This window comes from Callospermophilus lateralis, chromosome 14 (genome assembly GCF_048772815.1).
Source record: "Callospermophilus lateralis isolate mCalLat2 chromosome 14, mCalLat2.hap1, whole genome shotgun sequence".
NCBI lineage: Eukaryota > Metazoa > Chordata > Mammalia > Rodentia > Sciuridae > Callospermophilus > Callospermophilus lateralis.
In genome coordinates, this window is record NC_135318.1 from 55,777,815 (window position 1) to 55,794,402 (window position 16,588).

Here is a 16,588-nt window from a genome sequence, read left to right on the forward strand (position 1 = left end):
GTCCCTGGGTTCTATCCTCAGCAATGGAAATAGAAGAGAGAGAGAGAGAGAGAGAGAGAGAGAGAGAGAGAGAGAGAGAGATATCTTGGATCTCACATCCCAGCGTCATAAGGTTTTCTAGAAACCATAGGTCTGAAAGTACATTCACTTCATGTTATTAACTTTGCTCCTCATCCCCTAACTCTGGTACTAGAGATTGAACCCAAGGGCACACTACCTCTGAGCTACATCCACAGCCCTTTTTATTTTATTTTATTTGATAAAGAGTCTAAGTTATTGAAGCTGGCATTGAACTTGCAATCTTCCTGCTTCAGACTCCTGAGTTGCTGGATTATAGCCAATACCACCATGCCCAGCTTCTCCTCATCTTGCATGACATCTTACCAATTGATAGTTATAATACACACAGCATTTACTGTTAGAAAGGGACTCTGAGACCAAATCAACCCTCCTTGTTGAATATAAGATATCCATATGTACCTTCAAAATTACATAGTGACAGAGCCAGTACTATCTCCTGGCTTCTAAACTAGTGTTTTGTCCACAACTAATCAACATCTAAGCTGATTAACTCTAAAGAAATGCACCTTTCTGTTAATTTGAGGCAGGGGATAACATATTGTCACAAAATGAAGCTTAGATTGATCAAAAAATAATACATTACCAGCTGGGTGCCGTGGTGTATCTGTAATTCAAGAGGTTCCAGAGGCTGAGGCAGCAGGATTTCGAGTTCAAATCCAGCTTCAGCAACTTAGCAAGGCCCTAAGCAACTTAGCAAGGCCCTAAGCAACTTAGCAAGACGCTATCTCTAATAAAAACATTTTTAAAAGGGCTGGGATGTGGCTTGATGGTTAAACACTCCTGAGTTCAATCCCCAACAATGAAAAAAAAAATTTAAAGGCTACCTAGAAAAAAATTAAGGCAGTGACTCTGCATGTTTTATGGAGAACAGTAACTTTATAAACTCAAGATTTTGCTCTAGGGCTGGGGTTGTGGCTCAGTGATAGAGGCTTGCCTGGCATGTGTGAGGCACTGGGTTTAATCCTCAGCACCACATAAAAATAAATTTAAAAAATAAAAGTATTGTGTCTATTTACAACTAAAAAATATTTTTTAAAAAAAAGATTTTGCTCTAACCCTATTTCAGGACTAAAGGAATTGTTAATGGGACCCACCCTGTTATTAGAAGAGAGCAGTTAGGAGAGTATTGGGTTTTCCCAACTTTTTTGTAGGATGCTGAGGATCTAACTCAGGGTCTTGCACATGCTACACAAGTGCTTAACTACGGATCTACATCCCCAGAATGTTGGTTTTGTTGGAAGACTTCATGAAAAGAAGCAGGTTGCAAATTATAATGAAGGATATATGCTTGAAGGAACACGTACATCCAGTGTACTGTATTGAACATTTCATGACGGGCACGGTGGTGCACACCAGTAATCTCAGTGGCTTGGAAGGCTGAGGCAGGAGGGTCGCAAGTTCAAAGCCAGCCTCAGCAAAAGGGAGGCACTAAGCAACTCAGTGAGACCCTGTCTCTAAATAAAATACAAAATAGTGCTGGGGACATGGCTCAGTGGCTGAGTGCCCCTGAGTTCAATCCCCGGAACTCCCCTCAAAAAATGATACAAATTATAACAACTGCTTAAGGGATGAAGAATGGATTTATTTACCTACCTATTTTGAGGATGATTGAAACTGACCTCAAAGATGTTATAAAAGAATATCAATATAACAGTAACTTAGGAACAAATCCAAGGATTTTGAGATTTGACATATGAGAATACTCTGAACTTATTTTCAAGGTTGACTCTCTATACAGGCAAAGAAGTAAGACTTGAGGGCTTGATTTTAAAGAGTCTTGAGAATAGCTCTGATTAAAACATCACTCCTTTCAAACAGCCCATATCAGATCAAGAAATCCTTACTTGGATGTTATGTTACTAGGAAATAACCACAAAGCCACCATTGATCATGAATATTGTGTTTATTCATTATCCAATTCCCAGCAGAGAGCTAGGTAATGAAAGAATGAGAGTCTGGCTGGATAAGGCATGTTGTGATTGGAGGGATAGATCAAGATTAAGGAGGTCAGCAGGCAATGCTACAATGTTGGGCTTTTGCCTCCTGTGATGGGGCTAGGAGCTAAAAATAGGTCCTTAAAAGGGGAAAGGGAGATGCTGAAGAGAAACTGGGGCCAGTTTGCCCTGAAGCACACCTGTTAACTAGTTGAAGTTGACACTTTGACTTATTTCTACCTCTGTTCTCTCCTTTATTGAAGTCCTCTCAGTCCTGCCTAGGCCCAGCATGCTAAATTCATCCTGGATTCCTGGCTGGCATCAGTACCAACATCATGACAATAACTAGCATTAAAGAGAAGCAGATATATTTATTTCTCCATCAGGTTCTGTGACAAGTATTTTGTTTATCTCATCTCCTGTAGCTCTCAAATCAATTCTTTTTTTTTATTGCAATTGAGTCTATTTTGCTGAGGTTTCAGTGCAGCAGAGCTAGGAATTGAAGTGGATTCATCCAATTTGTGTGGTGTGATATTGGCTATGCCCCTACTTACGGAAACAGTGCCACATTGGAAACTATCTTTTAATGGTAAAGAGAGGAATAAAAATGTCAAGTACTGTAGTTTGGATCTTAAATGTCCCTCAAAGGCCCATGTGTTGAAGATTTGGTCCCCAACCTGTGGTGCTATTGGGAGCTGACAGAAACTTTAGGAGGTGGGGCCTAGTGGAAGGAAGTTATGTCACTGGGGGCATGTCCTTGAAAGAGATATTTGGACCCTGGTTCCTCTTCTTACTTTCTGTTTGCTTCCTGGCCACCATGAGGTAAGCAGCTTTCTCTACCAAATATAACCACCATAATCAACTGCCTCACCACAGGCCTCAAAGAAGCAGAGGCAAATGACCACAGGCTGAAACTTCTGAAACTGTGACAATAATAATAAACCTTTCCTCTTTTTAAATCCATTCTCTTGGGTATTTTGTTATAGTAACACAAAGCTTATTAACACACCAAAGGTATATATATAATATATATATATTTTTTTTTTCTTTTTCTTTTTCTTTTTTCTTTTTTTTAAAGAGAACCCTGTCAGGGGTTTGGGGAGAGAACCACTAATTGTGCCTTTTCTGATTCAGCATCAAGATGAAGACATATCTGCAGGCAAAGGCCTTTCCCACACCCCTGAGTCATGCCCATCTACTTGTCTTGAGACTGCTGGGAGGCCACAAATCACCAACTCCTTGCCAGAAGTCATTCATGGTCCCCATGCATCCGTTCACCCTCAAAAGATCTCTTAGGAATAACTCTGGATTTGGGTCTCCTGGGTCTCTGGTCCCAAGTGGCTAAAGAATGAGTCTCTCAGACCTCCATGCTGAACTGCCCCACTTATTTTCAAACCGCCTTTCCACTTAGAGAATTCTTTTCTCTTCCATTTAGGACTAGGCAGCCTTCAAGTGAGGCATACTGGATAAGTGTGAAGAACATACTGCCAGCAAGAACTTTGAGGGAGAAAAACCTCTTCATATGAATGGTGTGATGCAGGAGAAACGAGAGCCATGCATTCCCCATCCTTCCCCATCTTGAGATGTGTGATAAGTTGAACACAGGATCTGCCCTGCGGAGATGACAGCCTAAGACACCTGTCCTGGCTGGGGGCTTGCGGCTTCTGGGCATAGCGCACTAATGGTCTTCAGCCCATTTCATGTGATCTGACTGCTTTCAAAACAATCCTGGTAGATGAGAGTGGAAAAAGACGTGTTGCCACCTGAGCACTTGGATACGAGGCCCATGTACTGATTCATTGGAGCGAACTTGCCCTTCGCTCCTTGTGTTTTATCCTTGCTAACTTTCCGGCACGTATTCAAAGCCCTATTTTCCTTAAAAGTCGCTCCTTCCCAGGCTGTTGAAGAGGGCAGTGGTTTGCCTGCTGGTCCCCTTTCAGAGAAAGAGCTGGGTGGGCACATGGCCCACTCAGCTTGTCTGAGGTGGAACACCAGATGCGTTCTGTGGGAACTTGAACTTGATAAGGAGGGAACAGGAAGTCTGGATTAGGTGCTGTGTCTATTTGAAGGCTGCATAGAGCCATCCTTTGGTGTTCTCAGGGGTTCAGTTCCAGGACCCCCTGTGGATTGCAAAATCCACAGATCCTCAACTTCTTTATATTAAATGGCCTAATACTTGCATATTATCCTACCGCCATCCTCCAGGACACTTTAAATAATCTCTAGATTACTTGTAACACCTAATTCAATTTAATACCCTGAAATAGTACTGTGTTATAATAGCAAGAAACAAGTCTGTATATGCTCAGTGCAGATGCAATTTTTTGAATACTTTTTATCTGTGATTTTCTGAATTCACAAAAGTAGAACAGACAACCAACTATATTACCTTCAGTTTAAAAAAAAAAAACATCAGTGAAAGCTGACATTACGTTGTGAATACTGAATTGACTTGCTTATTGAAATGCTGGCTATTACATAAAGCTAACACCCTCAGAATTCAAGTTCTTATGCAGGATTTCATATTTTAGTCCAATTATGTAAATATCAACAGTTTGGCTTGCTCTTTATGCTACTTATTTACTCATTGAAAGTCATTCTTGTGTGTCTCCATTGCTTTCTGAAATAATACATCTGAATAATACATCTTCCAAAGTATTTGAGGGTAAACAGAGAAATAAAATTTACAAAAATTCTAGAGCATTCAGCTGCTGCAACAGCACATGCTATTCTTCCAAAGTCAGAGCAGCCCATTATTCAATCTTGAGTAATTGATCGATCTCTATACAAAGATAATCTGGGTAGTGATACCAGTGATAGCTTTACTTTGCACAAGACAGTTGCACCCCAAGGTTACAACAGGTTACATTCTTCCTCCTACAATTAATAGCATTTTAGAAAAGCTACATTTGACCAGGGCCACTTTTTTAAAAATACAATTATTGACTGTTTTCTGTGTCTGACCTATGTTGTTCCCTGCTTTGCCTGCAATATCCTAATTCTCATAGAATATTATTAGGTAGGTGATAGTCTTATTCCTATTCTACAGATGAGGAAACTGAGGTTTAGAGAGACTAAGAATTTTTCTCAGACTCACGGGATCTCATTTCTAAAAGATTTTTTTTCCATTTCAATACTTTCAAAATTGATATGCATCTTATAGCTAATTGATACATTTCAAACATAACATCTCTCAAGTGGTTGGCTACTTAAACTGAGAAAATATAATAAGTGACAGGACAAGTATAGAAGCCAGGTCTGCTTAATGATACAATGGCTTAAGTGTCAGAGGAAACATTCAACCTGCAATTCAGTAATGACCATAATAATAATTACCTGAACAATAGGTGTTCAATTACCTCAAATTCTTGTGGAGATGTATTCTAATACTCTCAGAAGAGCAGTAAGAACACCTGCATATTTGACATTAATTACTCTGTTAGAACACTGGAACAATTTGGTTCATTCAATTAAAATGATCAATTTATTCTATGTAGAGAATCATTGGGTTTTTTGTTTGTTTAGTTTTGTTTTGGTGTGGTTTTGGCACCATTTAGAAGACTTCAGATTTTTCCTTTCTCCAGTGAGAATTTTTCAAAGCATATTTCATTGATCAAGCGCTCAGACCTCAGTATATCTGCATGCAGATCTGTTGCTCCCAGAAGTTTGAGAGGCTGCACACAGAACCACAGCACCTGCTATTCTTCCAAAGTCAGAGCAGCCCATTATTTATCTCTGGCTCTGCCTGGGGATAGACCCGCCCTAAAGGTTTTCAGTACTTACAGTACATCTCTAACATCTCTAACTCTACATTACATTTCTGCCTCTGGAAGATTTCTTGGTAATTCCTTAGAGAAGTGCTCACCCAAGTTTGTTCTTGGAAGGCTTCTCTTTGTAAGAGAGACTCTGAAGAGTAGATTCCAAGCTGGGTGCTATGTCACACACAGGTAATCCAGCAATTAGGGAGGCTGAGACAGGAGGTTTGCAAGTTCAAAGCCAGCCTTAGCAACTTAGGAAGGCTCTCAGCAACTTATCCAGAATTTGTCTCAAAATAAAATAAAGTAAAAAATAAGAAAAGGGCTAGGGATGCAGTTCAGTAGTTAACTGCCCCTGCGTTCAATCCCTGGTCCAAAAATAAATAAAAAGGGCTAGGAATTAGCTCAGTGGTAGAACACTTGCCTAACATGTGAACCCTTAGGTTTGAGCCCCAGCATTAGAAGGAAGAGAAGGAGGAGGAGGAGAAGGAGGAGGAGGAGGAGGAGGAGGAGGAGGAAGAGGAGGAGGAGGAGGAGGAGGAGGAAGAGAGGTATTCCATTCTCAAATGGAATTATTCTCAAATAAGTTTGTGGAACCCTGTACCCCCTCTGAGTCTTATAAGACAGGGCAGCCTTGTCATACTTGAAGTCTAATTCTTAAACCCATCAGAAAATAATCCCCTTTTGTTAAAATTACTTTGGAAAATCTTGAAAAATTCACTTATGAGATTCATAATTCATAGCTTTATATGTGTATCCTGATCATTAAGATGTATGATTCTAAAGCAAAGTAAATGATGAAACCAAGAATATATACCACTGGATTGGCCCTAGTGATAGCTGTCTCCATTTTCTGGCATTCCTATTTAAGTTGTTATTTTTACTTTTCATTTATTGCATAGTTAAACATGCATGTAATTTGTGTGCACGTGTAAAATTTAAATTAATAATTATTGTAATAGTAATAACATTAAGAATTAATAACAATTATTGGCTTCTGACTACTGCCTGCCATACTGTTCTATTTATATTAAGTGGAGTTTAAGCCTAACAAAAACCCAGGGTCAGGTACTAGTATGACCTTTCTATATAACAAAGTAGCTTGCTTCTGCTTTTGCTCCTGCCTTTAGCAATACAGCGACTCTGCAAACTGTCCTGTGCCCAGAGGAAAACATTTTTCTTGAAACTTCTGTAGGTAGGGATGGAGCTAGGGCAAGTTTAGGACAAAGTTAACACTTTGAAAAATCTCTAGTTACTGGATATATTGCTTCTCTGGCAAATTCGCCAGCTTTTGTGATCTAATAGCTCACCTTGGCCAACTTGGAACAGAGATTTTACCAGAAACCAAAAAGAAGAGAGGAAGGAGACAATGGCATACTTGAAGTTCCCACCTAGCAAGGAGAAGAGAGTTCCCGCAAGAGGATACAGCAAGGCAAAGCCACTTCTGGACTATTAAAAAGTGTAGCTGGTGATGAGATAAGGCCCAGAGGTGAGCAATCCCACAGAGAGGATCAGAAGGAGGCAGAAGGTGGAGGGAACTGGCCATTTGGACTCCAGGGTGGGGTCTGAGTGCCTTCAGGCAGCAGGTACATCTGAACAGCTGAGGGCCCAGGGCCAGCTCCAGTCCAGCCTGCACTCCGCTCTCCACGCCTTCGCCTGACTCCTTCAACCAGGGGAGGGGGCCCTTCCCTCTAAGCCAAGGCAGCTCAGTAAGCCCAGCACCTGCAGGGCTGTGTCAGCCTGGAGTGGGCACAGTTTTAAACTCCCACCAAGGAGCCTCATAGACTGTTAATGACTCTCCATGAGTTAGTCTCAGGGGATCAGAAATGTCATGTAGCACCTTAAGAATGAGAAAGTGCAGCAGGTCACAGTTGTCCATAGAAAGTAAGTGAAAACTCAGGGAAGGAGGGGGCTTTGGGGATTCCCAGGTTTCAGGAGATTTTCTAAGAAGGCCATTTTAAGATAGCTCTTTATTAGTAAATGAAACTATTGTAATTATTGTTATTGTTGTTACTTATAGTAGATGGGAACATCTTTTTGTAGATAAAGAAGTCAAGATCAAAAAGCTATAGTAATGGAGAGAAACATTAGGCTGTGAATTTAGGACAGACTTCAGATATAAAAATGACTTCCTTTCTCTGGTTCAGGTAGTTGTGTTGCTGAAAGCTTGGTCCTTGTCCCCAATGCCAATCCAAAAATGAGGACACGGTTTTGAAAAAAAGGAAAAAGAAGGTTTATTGCTTTGCTAGCAAAGAAGAAACATAGGGGACTCCTGTTCCAAAGGTTGTGATTCTGCCCATCAGCAGGAACGGAGGGCTTTTAAAGAGGCAATTCAAGGGTTACATTCCACGTGTTCTCTGTTTGAAGTTGTAATTTACTTGTTAATTTGGGAGATAGTCATTTCTGAGATCTTCTGGTACCATACCCAAAGTCTGGATTACTTCCTTCAAATGGTAGGTGCATACTCAGGGAAGATAACTCTATCTATGATGGGGAAGAAAGGTAATTGTGTTTCCCCTGAGATTAGGGAAGGGGAGAGATTAGGGAGGAGCAGGGAGAGAAGAAGAGAACGGAAACCCGTTCATTTTAAAAATAAGTTACAGTGGCAGAGCAGCAAGGGTTATATTCAAAGCATAAAGTGGTCCACTGTTATGGTGGGTAGTGCTGGTTAAGTTTAAGCAGGAGAGATCATTGCAAGAGTTTCCTTAGTCTACTTTATGGTGTGCTCTACATCTAAGAGATCTGTCACACTGCTCTCCTCATAAACCTCTGCCTGCCAACAACACAAGTGCAGATACCTTTATTCAGTGTAGCAGGTACTTAAAGAATGATCAGTCTGGAGGCCCTACTGTAGGACCTGTGCCCCTGCACAGGCTCATGTACATACATTCTTAGTCACTGTGTTACCATGGAAGCTACTGGGTTAGTTTAACATACATGTTCCTTGGTCCCAGTTTTTTTTTTCCCTTTGGAGCGCCAGGAAAAATGCTAAGACCGTGCTGTTGCAGGAACTAGCACTCAGCTGCTTTAAGGGCATCTCTTCTGTGTACATTTCCATGCCACTATTTGACGGCAGTGTAGCTGTCAGTCTTGGTCACCCTGTGGGGCATCATTTTCCTTACCTGTATACCTGGCATATTGAAAATAAATAGCCCACTCACCCCACCAGATGGTCTTTAGGACAGAACAGGCTAGTGCAAGTGAAAGGACTACACAAGTTTAGCTATTGGATGAGGATGAAAGATGCATTGAATTTTAAGGTCCTCAGAATGAGAAATTCTCAAATTGGGTTGTATCCTCTATTTCCCTGTTGGCAAGGTGCTCTCACAGTGAGACCTGCCACCATGCAGTGATATCCCAATGGGGCAGAAATTCTTCCCAGCGACACTGAATACGTAGGGGCTCTTAGATGACGGTCCAAGCCCCCAAAAGAATATCTGAGTGGCTGATACAGCCTGAGAAAATGGGCACAGAGGTCAATATGAGAAGCGTGTCGACCTTGTGTCACTGGTAACAAATACCAAAGAAAACCAGCGTAAAGGAGAGAAGATTTTCTTTGGCTCATGGTTTCAGAGGCTCCATTGCTTTGGGCCAGAAGTACTCAGATCATCGCGGCAGAAAGGCCTTTGCAGTCATGAATCAAAGGAAGAGGAAGGGGGAGGGGTCCAAAAACACCCTTTCAGGGCACACCCAGAGATCTACTTCCTCCAATCATGCCCCACCTGATAGTTTCCACCTCCACCCAGGAGTCCATTCACATCATTTGTCCAGTAAATGGATTAATGCAGTGTTGAGGTCAGAGCCCTCAAGATGGAATCACTTCCCAAAGCCCCACCTGTTAAGGTCTGTAAACAAGTCAAGATGGCGCCTGGCATTTTGCCAGAGGGAGTGGTTATGAAGTGGCGCCAGTGAGCCAATAAGTGTGGAGATTCCTTATTGGTTGACTGCTGTATCTAGTTTATGTTAATTAAGATAATCTGTGTGGAATGTATATATACCCCTCCTGTCCTACAATAAACGGCTCCCACTCCTGCTGTATCAATGTGCACAAGTTGCTCGTCATGCCCCAGCTATTTTGCCCAGCCAGCCAGGCTGGGGCACCCACCCCTGAACATTCCTGCACTAGGGACCAAGCCTTTAACACATGAGCCTTGCAAGGATGTTCCAGATCCAAACCATAATAGGAAGTTTCAAATCTTTGACCCAATGTGCCCATGACCAGCTTCCAGAGCAGCAGTGTGCTCACACAACCCATGGTATCGGAGGGACTGGCAGCCTCAGTTTTCCTTCAAGGACCCACGTTCTCACCAGAGCACTTAGTGTGGGGGAAACACCTGGAGGAGATGCAGAAGCCAGGCTTGTCTTCAGCCGGAAGCTTCACAAAATGACCCAAAAGCACATAGAGAACAGTTTTACTAAAAAACATTTTTCCTCCATAATGTTCTTCAACAAACTTTGGAATGTCATTGTTTCAAAATCCCCCAAGGTGGTGAACAGTTAACATTTGCCATTTATATAAAAACTGCAGAGTGAAAATTACCTAAATAGGAATCCAATTTCTATTCCATCCCATGGCCCAGATCAAAGTATTGATAGGGTATGTTTCTTCTGAGGCTTATTTCCTTGGGTTATGGTTGGCCAACTTTTCTGTATCATATGATATTCCTAAAAGGATACCAGTCCTATTGGATTCGGGTTCAACTTAATGATCTTATTTTAACCTAGTGTTAAGGTTTAGATCTGAGATTTCCCCCTAAAACTCATGTGTGACACAATGTAAGAAAGTTTAGAAGTGAAATGATTGGGTTATGAGAGCCTTACCCTAATCAGTGCATTAATCCACTTGAATGGATTAACCGGGTGCTAACTATACGCCGGTAGGGTGTGGCTGAAAGAGATAGGTCACTAGGGGTGTGCCTTTGAGGTACATATTTTGTCCCTGACAAGTGAAGGAGTCTCTCTCTTTCTTTCTCTCTCTCCCCACTGTCCCCTTCCTGGTGCTTTCCTCTACTGCACACTTTGCCAATATTCTGCCTCACCTCAGGCCCCAGACATGGAGTCAGCCATCTATGTACTAAAACCTCTAAACTGTGAACCCCAAATAAACTTTTCCTCCTTAAAATTATTCTTTTTTTAAATAAAGTTATATATATATATATAAAATAAAGTAAGATATATAAAATAAAGTAAGATATATATATATATATATATATATATATCTTACTTTATTTTATTTATGTGGTACTGAGGATCAAACCCAGGGCCTCGCAGATGCATGGTGGGCACTCTACTGCTGAGCCACAGTCCCAGCCCTTTAAAATTGTTCTTATCAGGTATTTTGGTCACAGTAGCAAAAAAGCCGACTAAAACACCTAATCGCCTTTTTAAAGTCTACATCTCCAAACATAACACATTTAGAGATAGTAAGAAGGTAGAATGTCATCATATGAATTTCAGGGGGACACAATTCAGCCTAAAGCATTTGGTAACCACTTTAGTATTGTCACTTAGTTCTTTGATGAAGTGGACTCTCCACATTTTGGAATCTCCCCTGAAAATATGTTCAAGTCTTCATAAATTCATAAGTAGGAACCATAAGTTTCTGCATCTTCTGTTTTACTTTCTCTCCCTTAGGAGATAAATGAGATCCAAATCTTGTTGATGTGTGAATGTCATGATAAGGTCCCTGGATAAGGACCAGAAAAACTGGTTCTTAATTGTGATATTCAGCATTTTATTATGAGATTACTTACTAAGCTGTTGTTAATAATAATATTTTTATTAGTTTGATGTGATGAGGCAGAATTACCTTGACCCAGGAACCCTGAATACCTGACCCTATACTTACATAGTTATTACCGTGATAGGTCTCTGGTAAAATGCCAGATAAGCACATTCTTTATTACTATAAAGATTTTGGGGGCTTGGGTCATAGCTCAGCGGTAGAGTGCTTGCCTAGCATGTCCAAGACCCTGGGTTCGATCCTCAGCACCACATAAAAATAAACAATAAAATGAAAGATATTGTGTCCATCTACAACTAAAAAAAAAAAAATTAAAATTAAGATATTTGCCCCAAACTACTTGACCCCCAGGGACCTGGGCTGGACCTCAAGGCAGCACAGGGGCCCACTGTACCTGCGCTCAAGGTGGATCTGCAGTCTCTACCCTAGGAAGGCTGCTGAGGTCCCCCATCTCAGCATCCTGACCCGGAGGAAAGGCACACCTTCGAAAAGCATCAAAGGGAAGGAGGGCAAGAGAGTATTCTTAATCTTTGTACAGAGCTTTCTGTAGGCCTCGGGCCTGGCTGTTAAGCCTAGTGTGTGTAAGGGAAGGAATAAATGCCAAGCAATGTTGGTGGCCCACTCCTGCCACTAGTGGGAGCTCTAGGTTCATGCCTTTCCCTTAACCCACAGGCAACTAGAATATCTTGTGAGGCCATTTTGGTGAGCCTGGGATTAGAGGATGAGATGCTGTCTATGGTCAAAATTCTCCCCTACAGTATTATCTTTTGGGAGTCCTGTGAATCTATAAAGCTAGCTTGGCAAGAGAGTCCTGGGGTCATGGCTCACCTCTTTAGCCCCTTAGACATTTCAAGTGCTAGAGATGAAGATGAGAGCCCAGGAAACAGAGGCCAAGGAAGCCAAACAGGTGGTATCCTGACAGAGGGTGTCCATCCGAAAGCTCCAGGCCTCCAGCCTGGCCCAACTGCTAGGTTGGTAGCAAAAACTTTGTTGAAACAATTAAAGTGAGCTTTCTGGAGAACTCTCATTAAACCTGTTCTTGAAAATCAGACTGATGCTATGAATCCTCAGTCAGATTCATTTCATCAAGATGAACATCCTTGTTTTTAATTCCTCAGCTGGGACTTTACAAGGTCTTCTCTGTCCAAGTCATTGTTCTAGGAAGGATCCTGCTGAGCATAATTGTAGAGCTGCTTCTTCCGAAGGAAACATCTGCTGAGAACCAAATGCAGATGGAGTCCCCCCTCAGGCCCAAGAACAAGGCCTAGCCAGCCCCCACCTGGTCTGACTTTCCTGTGCTTCCCATTGTTCCTGATGATGTATCTGTTGGCAAGATTATTTATGTATGTATTACTTGTTCTTTTTAGATATACGTGACAGTGGAGTATATTTTGACATATTATACATACATGGAGTATAACTTATACTAATTAGGATCCCATTCTTGTGGTTGTACATGGTGTGGAATTTCACTGGGGGTGTATTCATATATATGCATAGGAAAGTTGTGTCAGATTCATTCTACTCTCTTTCCTATCCTATCCCCTTCCTTTACCTTTATTTCCCTTTGTCTAATCCACTGAACTTCTATTCTCACCACCACCCCTTGTTGTATATTAGCATCTGCATATCAGAGAGAACATTCAAGCTTTGGTTTGGGGGATTGGTTATCTCAATTAGCATGAGAGTCTCCAGATCCATCCATTTACCAGCAAAAGTCATAAAATCATTCTTTTTTTATGGCTGAGTAATATTTCAATGAATGTGTGTAGGTATGTGTATAATGATATATATATATATATGTGTGTGTGTGTGTGTGTGTGTGTGTGTGTGTGTGTGTGTATGTGTTCGTGTGTGTGTGTATATATATATCATTATACACACACACACACACACACACACACACACAGAGAGATCACATTTTCTTTATTCATTCATCTCTTTAGGGGCACCTAGATTGGTTCCACAGTTTAGCTACTGAGAATTGAATTGCTATTAACATTGATTTGGCTGTATCACTGTAGGATATTGATTTTAAGTCCTTTGGGTATATACCAAGGAGTGGGATAACTGAGTCAAATGGTGGTTCCATTGCAAGTTTTCTAAGGACTTTCCATACTGCTTTCCATAGTGGTTGCACCAATTTGCAGTCCCACCAGCAATGTATGAGTGTACCTTTTACCCCACATCCTCACCAACATTTATTGTTACTTGTATTCTTGATAATCACCATTCTGACCTGGAGATTACTTGATTAATATTGGTCTCATCTGTAACACAGAGCACAGGCTGTATCTGTCTGCATCACTACACAGACTTGCTTAACAGATTCCTGGCACACAGAAATGGACTACTCTGGTGGTTCCCCAATCGTGTGCTAAGGCACCCGCGACTAGCCACTGCAGCAAACTCACAAGGGCACCCTGATATTTTACATTTTTGAGGGATTCACACTGGTCCTTGATATCCATGGGAATCCAGAGCAGACCACCAGCTTGGTAGTCAGCCATTTCGCCTGCAGGTTGTCTGCATTTCTTTTAATTACATCAAATCTTTTGAAGCTGAGATGTTGTTTAGCCGTATGATAAAATGCAAGCGCCACACACAAATCAACGTGGAACAGGAAAAGAGGGTGGCAGCATCCACTCTGATTCTAAGGTTTGCTAAATCATGTATTATCCCCAAACTGTATGTATCCCATTAGGAACTGTGGTTATTGGCAAACAAAATTTCAGAAGCATTATTCTTTCAATTAATGAGTATTTTTGTAAATATTTACTAAGTTAGTAAGACATGAGTGCTTACTAAATTATTTGGACTTTGCCTAATAAATGGCATAATTAGGTGTTTCTTCTAAACCATGGTGCTGTGAAATACTTTCTGAGAAACTAAAAACCCCCGTGAGCAGAAAAGGTTTGGAAACCTCTAGCTTTTTGATTGACTGGTAGACTCAGGACCAATCAATGCTTTTAGATATGTGCCTGGTCACTTAACGCATGAAGTAATTCAAAGAAACAGAAAAGCCCCTCTGGAGAAGAAGAATTATTGAATTTTATTTCTTTCTTACAGAGAAGAGAGCTTTATCATTGAGTTCTCTTTTTTAAACACTTCTAATTGATTGAACACTTACGAATAGCCAGGACCTAAGACTTGATTTATTTATTTTTAACATAACCTTCCTTAATCCACCCAGTAATGTGTTCAGGGAGATTATAATGTTCATATTTACACAGGAAGAAAACAGCCCAAAGAAGATAAGTCATGGATACAAAAGGTCAGTTTGGCTTTATACCTGTTCTCTTTGTGATTATGATGATAAATTTTGATACATTTGATAATTAGCTATACTTTTGACTAGCCATGCTTTTATTGCTATTGTAAAATGTTAAACTTTAACAATATGCCAGATATTATATAAGCAGCTACTTGGATTATTCCACTTAATAATGACAGAATTGTAAGAAATGGGTATCGTTATGGTTTGGATGTGAGGTGTCCCCCAAAAGCTCACATGTGAGACAATGCAAAAAGGTTCAGAGGAGAAATGGTTGGGTTGTAGGAATCTTAACACAATCAGTGAATTAATCCCCTAATAGGGATAAACTGAATGGTAGCTGAAGTGGCAGGGTGTGGCTGGAGGAAGTGAAAACTGGGGCATGGCTTAGGGGTATATTTTTTTGTGTCTGGCAAGTAGAGACCTCTCTCTGCTTCCTGATCGTCATGTGAGCCTCTTCCTTCCACTAACTCTTCTGCCATGATGTTCTGCCTCATCTCAAGTCCCAGGAATGGAGCCAGTCTGCTATGGTCTAAAACCATGAAAATTTTTTTTTAAATTTTTTTCTACAATTGTTCTTGTCAGGTCTTTCAGTCACAGCTGCCGAAAAGCTGACTAAAACAAAAGTTGGTACCAAGAAGTGGAGTTGTTGCTGTGACTAACCTGATCATATGGTTCATAAGCATTTGGAGCTTTTTGGAATTGGTGGAAAAATTTTGAGAGGTTTAGCAGTGCAAGCTGGAAATGCTTTAGGTTGTTGTAAGTGGAGCTTAATGGCCAGTTCTGGTGGGAGCTCAGAAGACCAGAATGCCAATAGGACCATGGACCGTGAAGACAGGGCTCAAGAGGGTTCAGAGGAGTACTCTATTGGAATTGGACTAGAGGCCATTCCTATTATGTTCTGACTGAGAGGTTGTCTGAATTTTGCCTGTGTCCTGAGACTTTCTGTGAGGTTGATATTTAAGCAATGGACTTCTTTATCTGGTGGAAAAAATTTCTAGGCATCATAGCATTCAGGCAGTGGCATGGATATTGCTGTCGGCTTTTAGCCAAATTTATTGTGATGATCAGGAGTAGAAAGCAAAGTAGAACTATTTGGAAAACTAAGACTTGAAAAGATGGAGTAAAACTGGGGCTAAAGAAGTTGCAGATGTTAAGGACATTACTACCACTAAAGAAATGCTACAGACTTGGGGCTGGGGTTGTGGCTCAGTGGTAGAGCACTCACCTAGCACATGTCCATACCTGGGTTAGATCCTCAGCACCACATAAAAATAAATACATTTTTAAAAAAGGTATTCTGTCCAACTATAACTAAAAAAAGAAAGAAAAAAGAAAGAAAGAAATGCTAAAATGCTAAAGACTTTGCCCAAAGACATAAGAAAGATGGCTTGAGGGCATCTCAGGAGCTGGCAAGACCACACCCATTTCAAGTTCAAGGGAGTAAAAGTGAAAATTCTCTTGAGAAAAGACAAGTGGGCCACCCGTCTTACACAAGGAGGCCTGGAAAGTTTTTTTCAGCCAGCACCCAGGCACTCAGGCTGCTACAGCCAAAATCCCTAGAGGCTTGGCTAGTGCTCAGAATGTGGCAGAATTTGGTGTCAACCACATGATGCTGCTTTCTGCAGGAATGCAAGATGCTGGAGATAAGGGGTCAAGGAAGCTTCCACCAAGATTTCCAAGGAAGGCCTTGGAGGCCAGGCAAGATGCAGCAAGGTTGGAGTCCCTGTAGGCACCCCCTGGGGAGGCAAAGTGTGGAAATTTGAAGAGGAAGCCAAAGCTGCAAGATTAATTCCAGTAA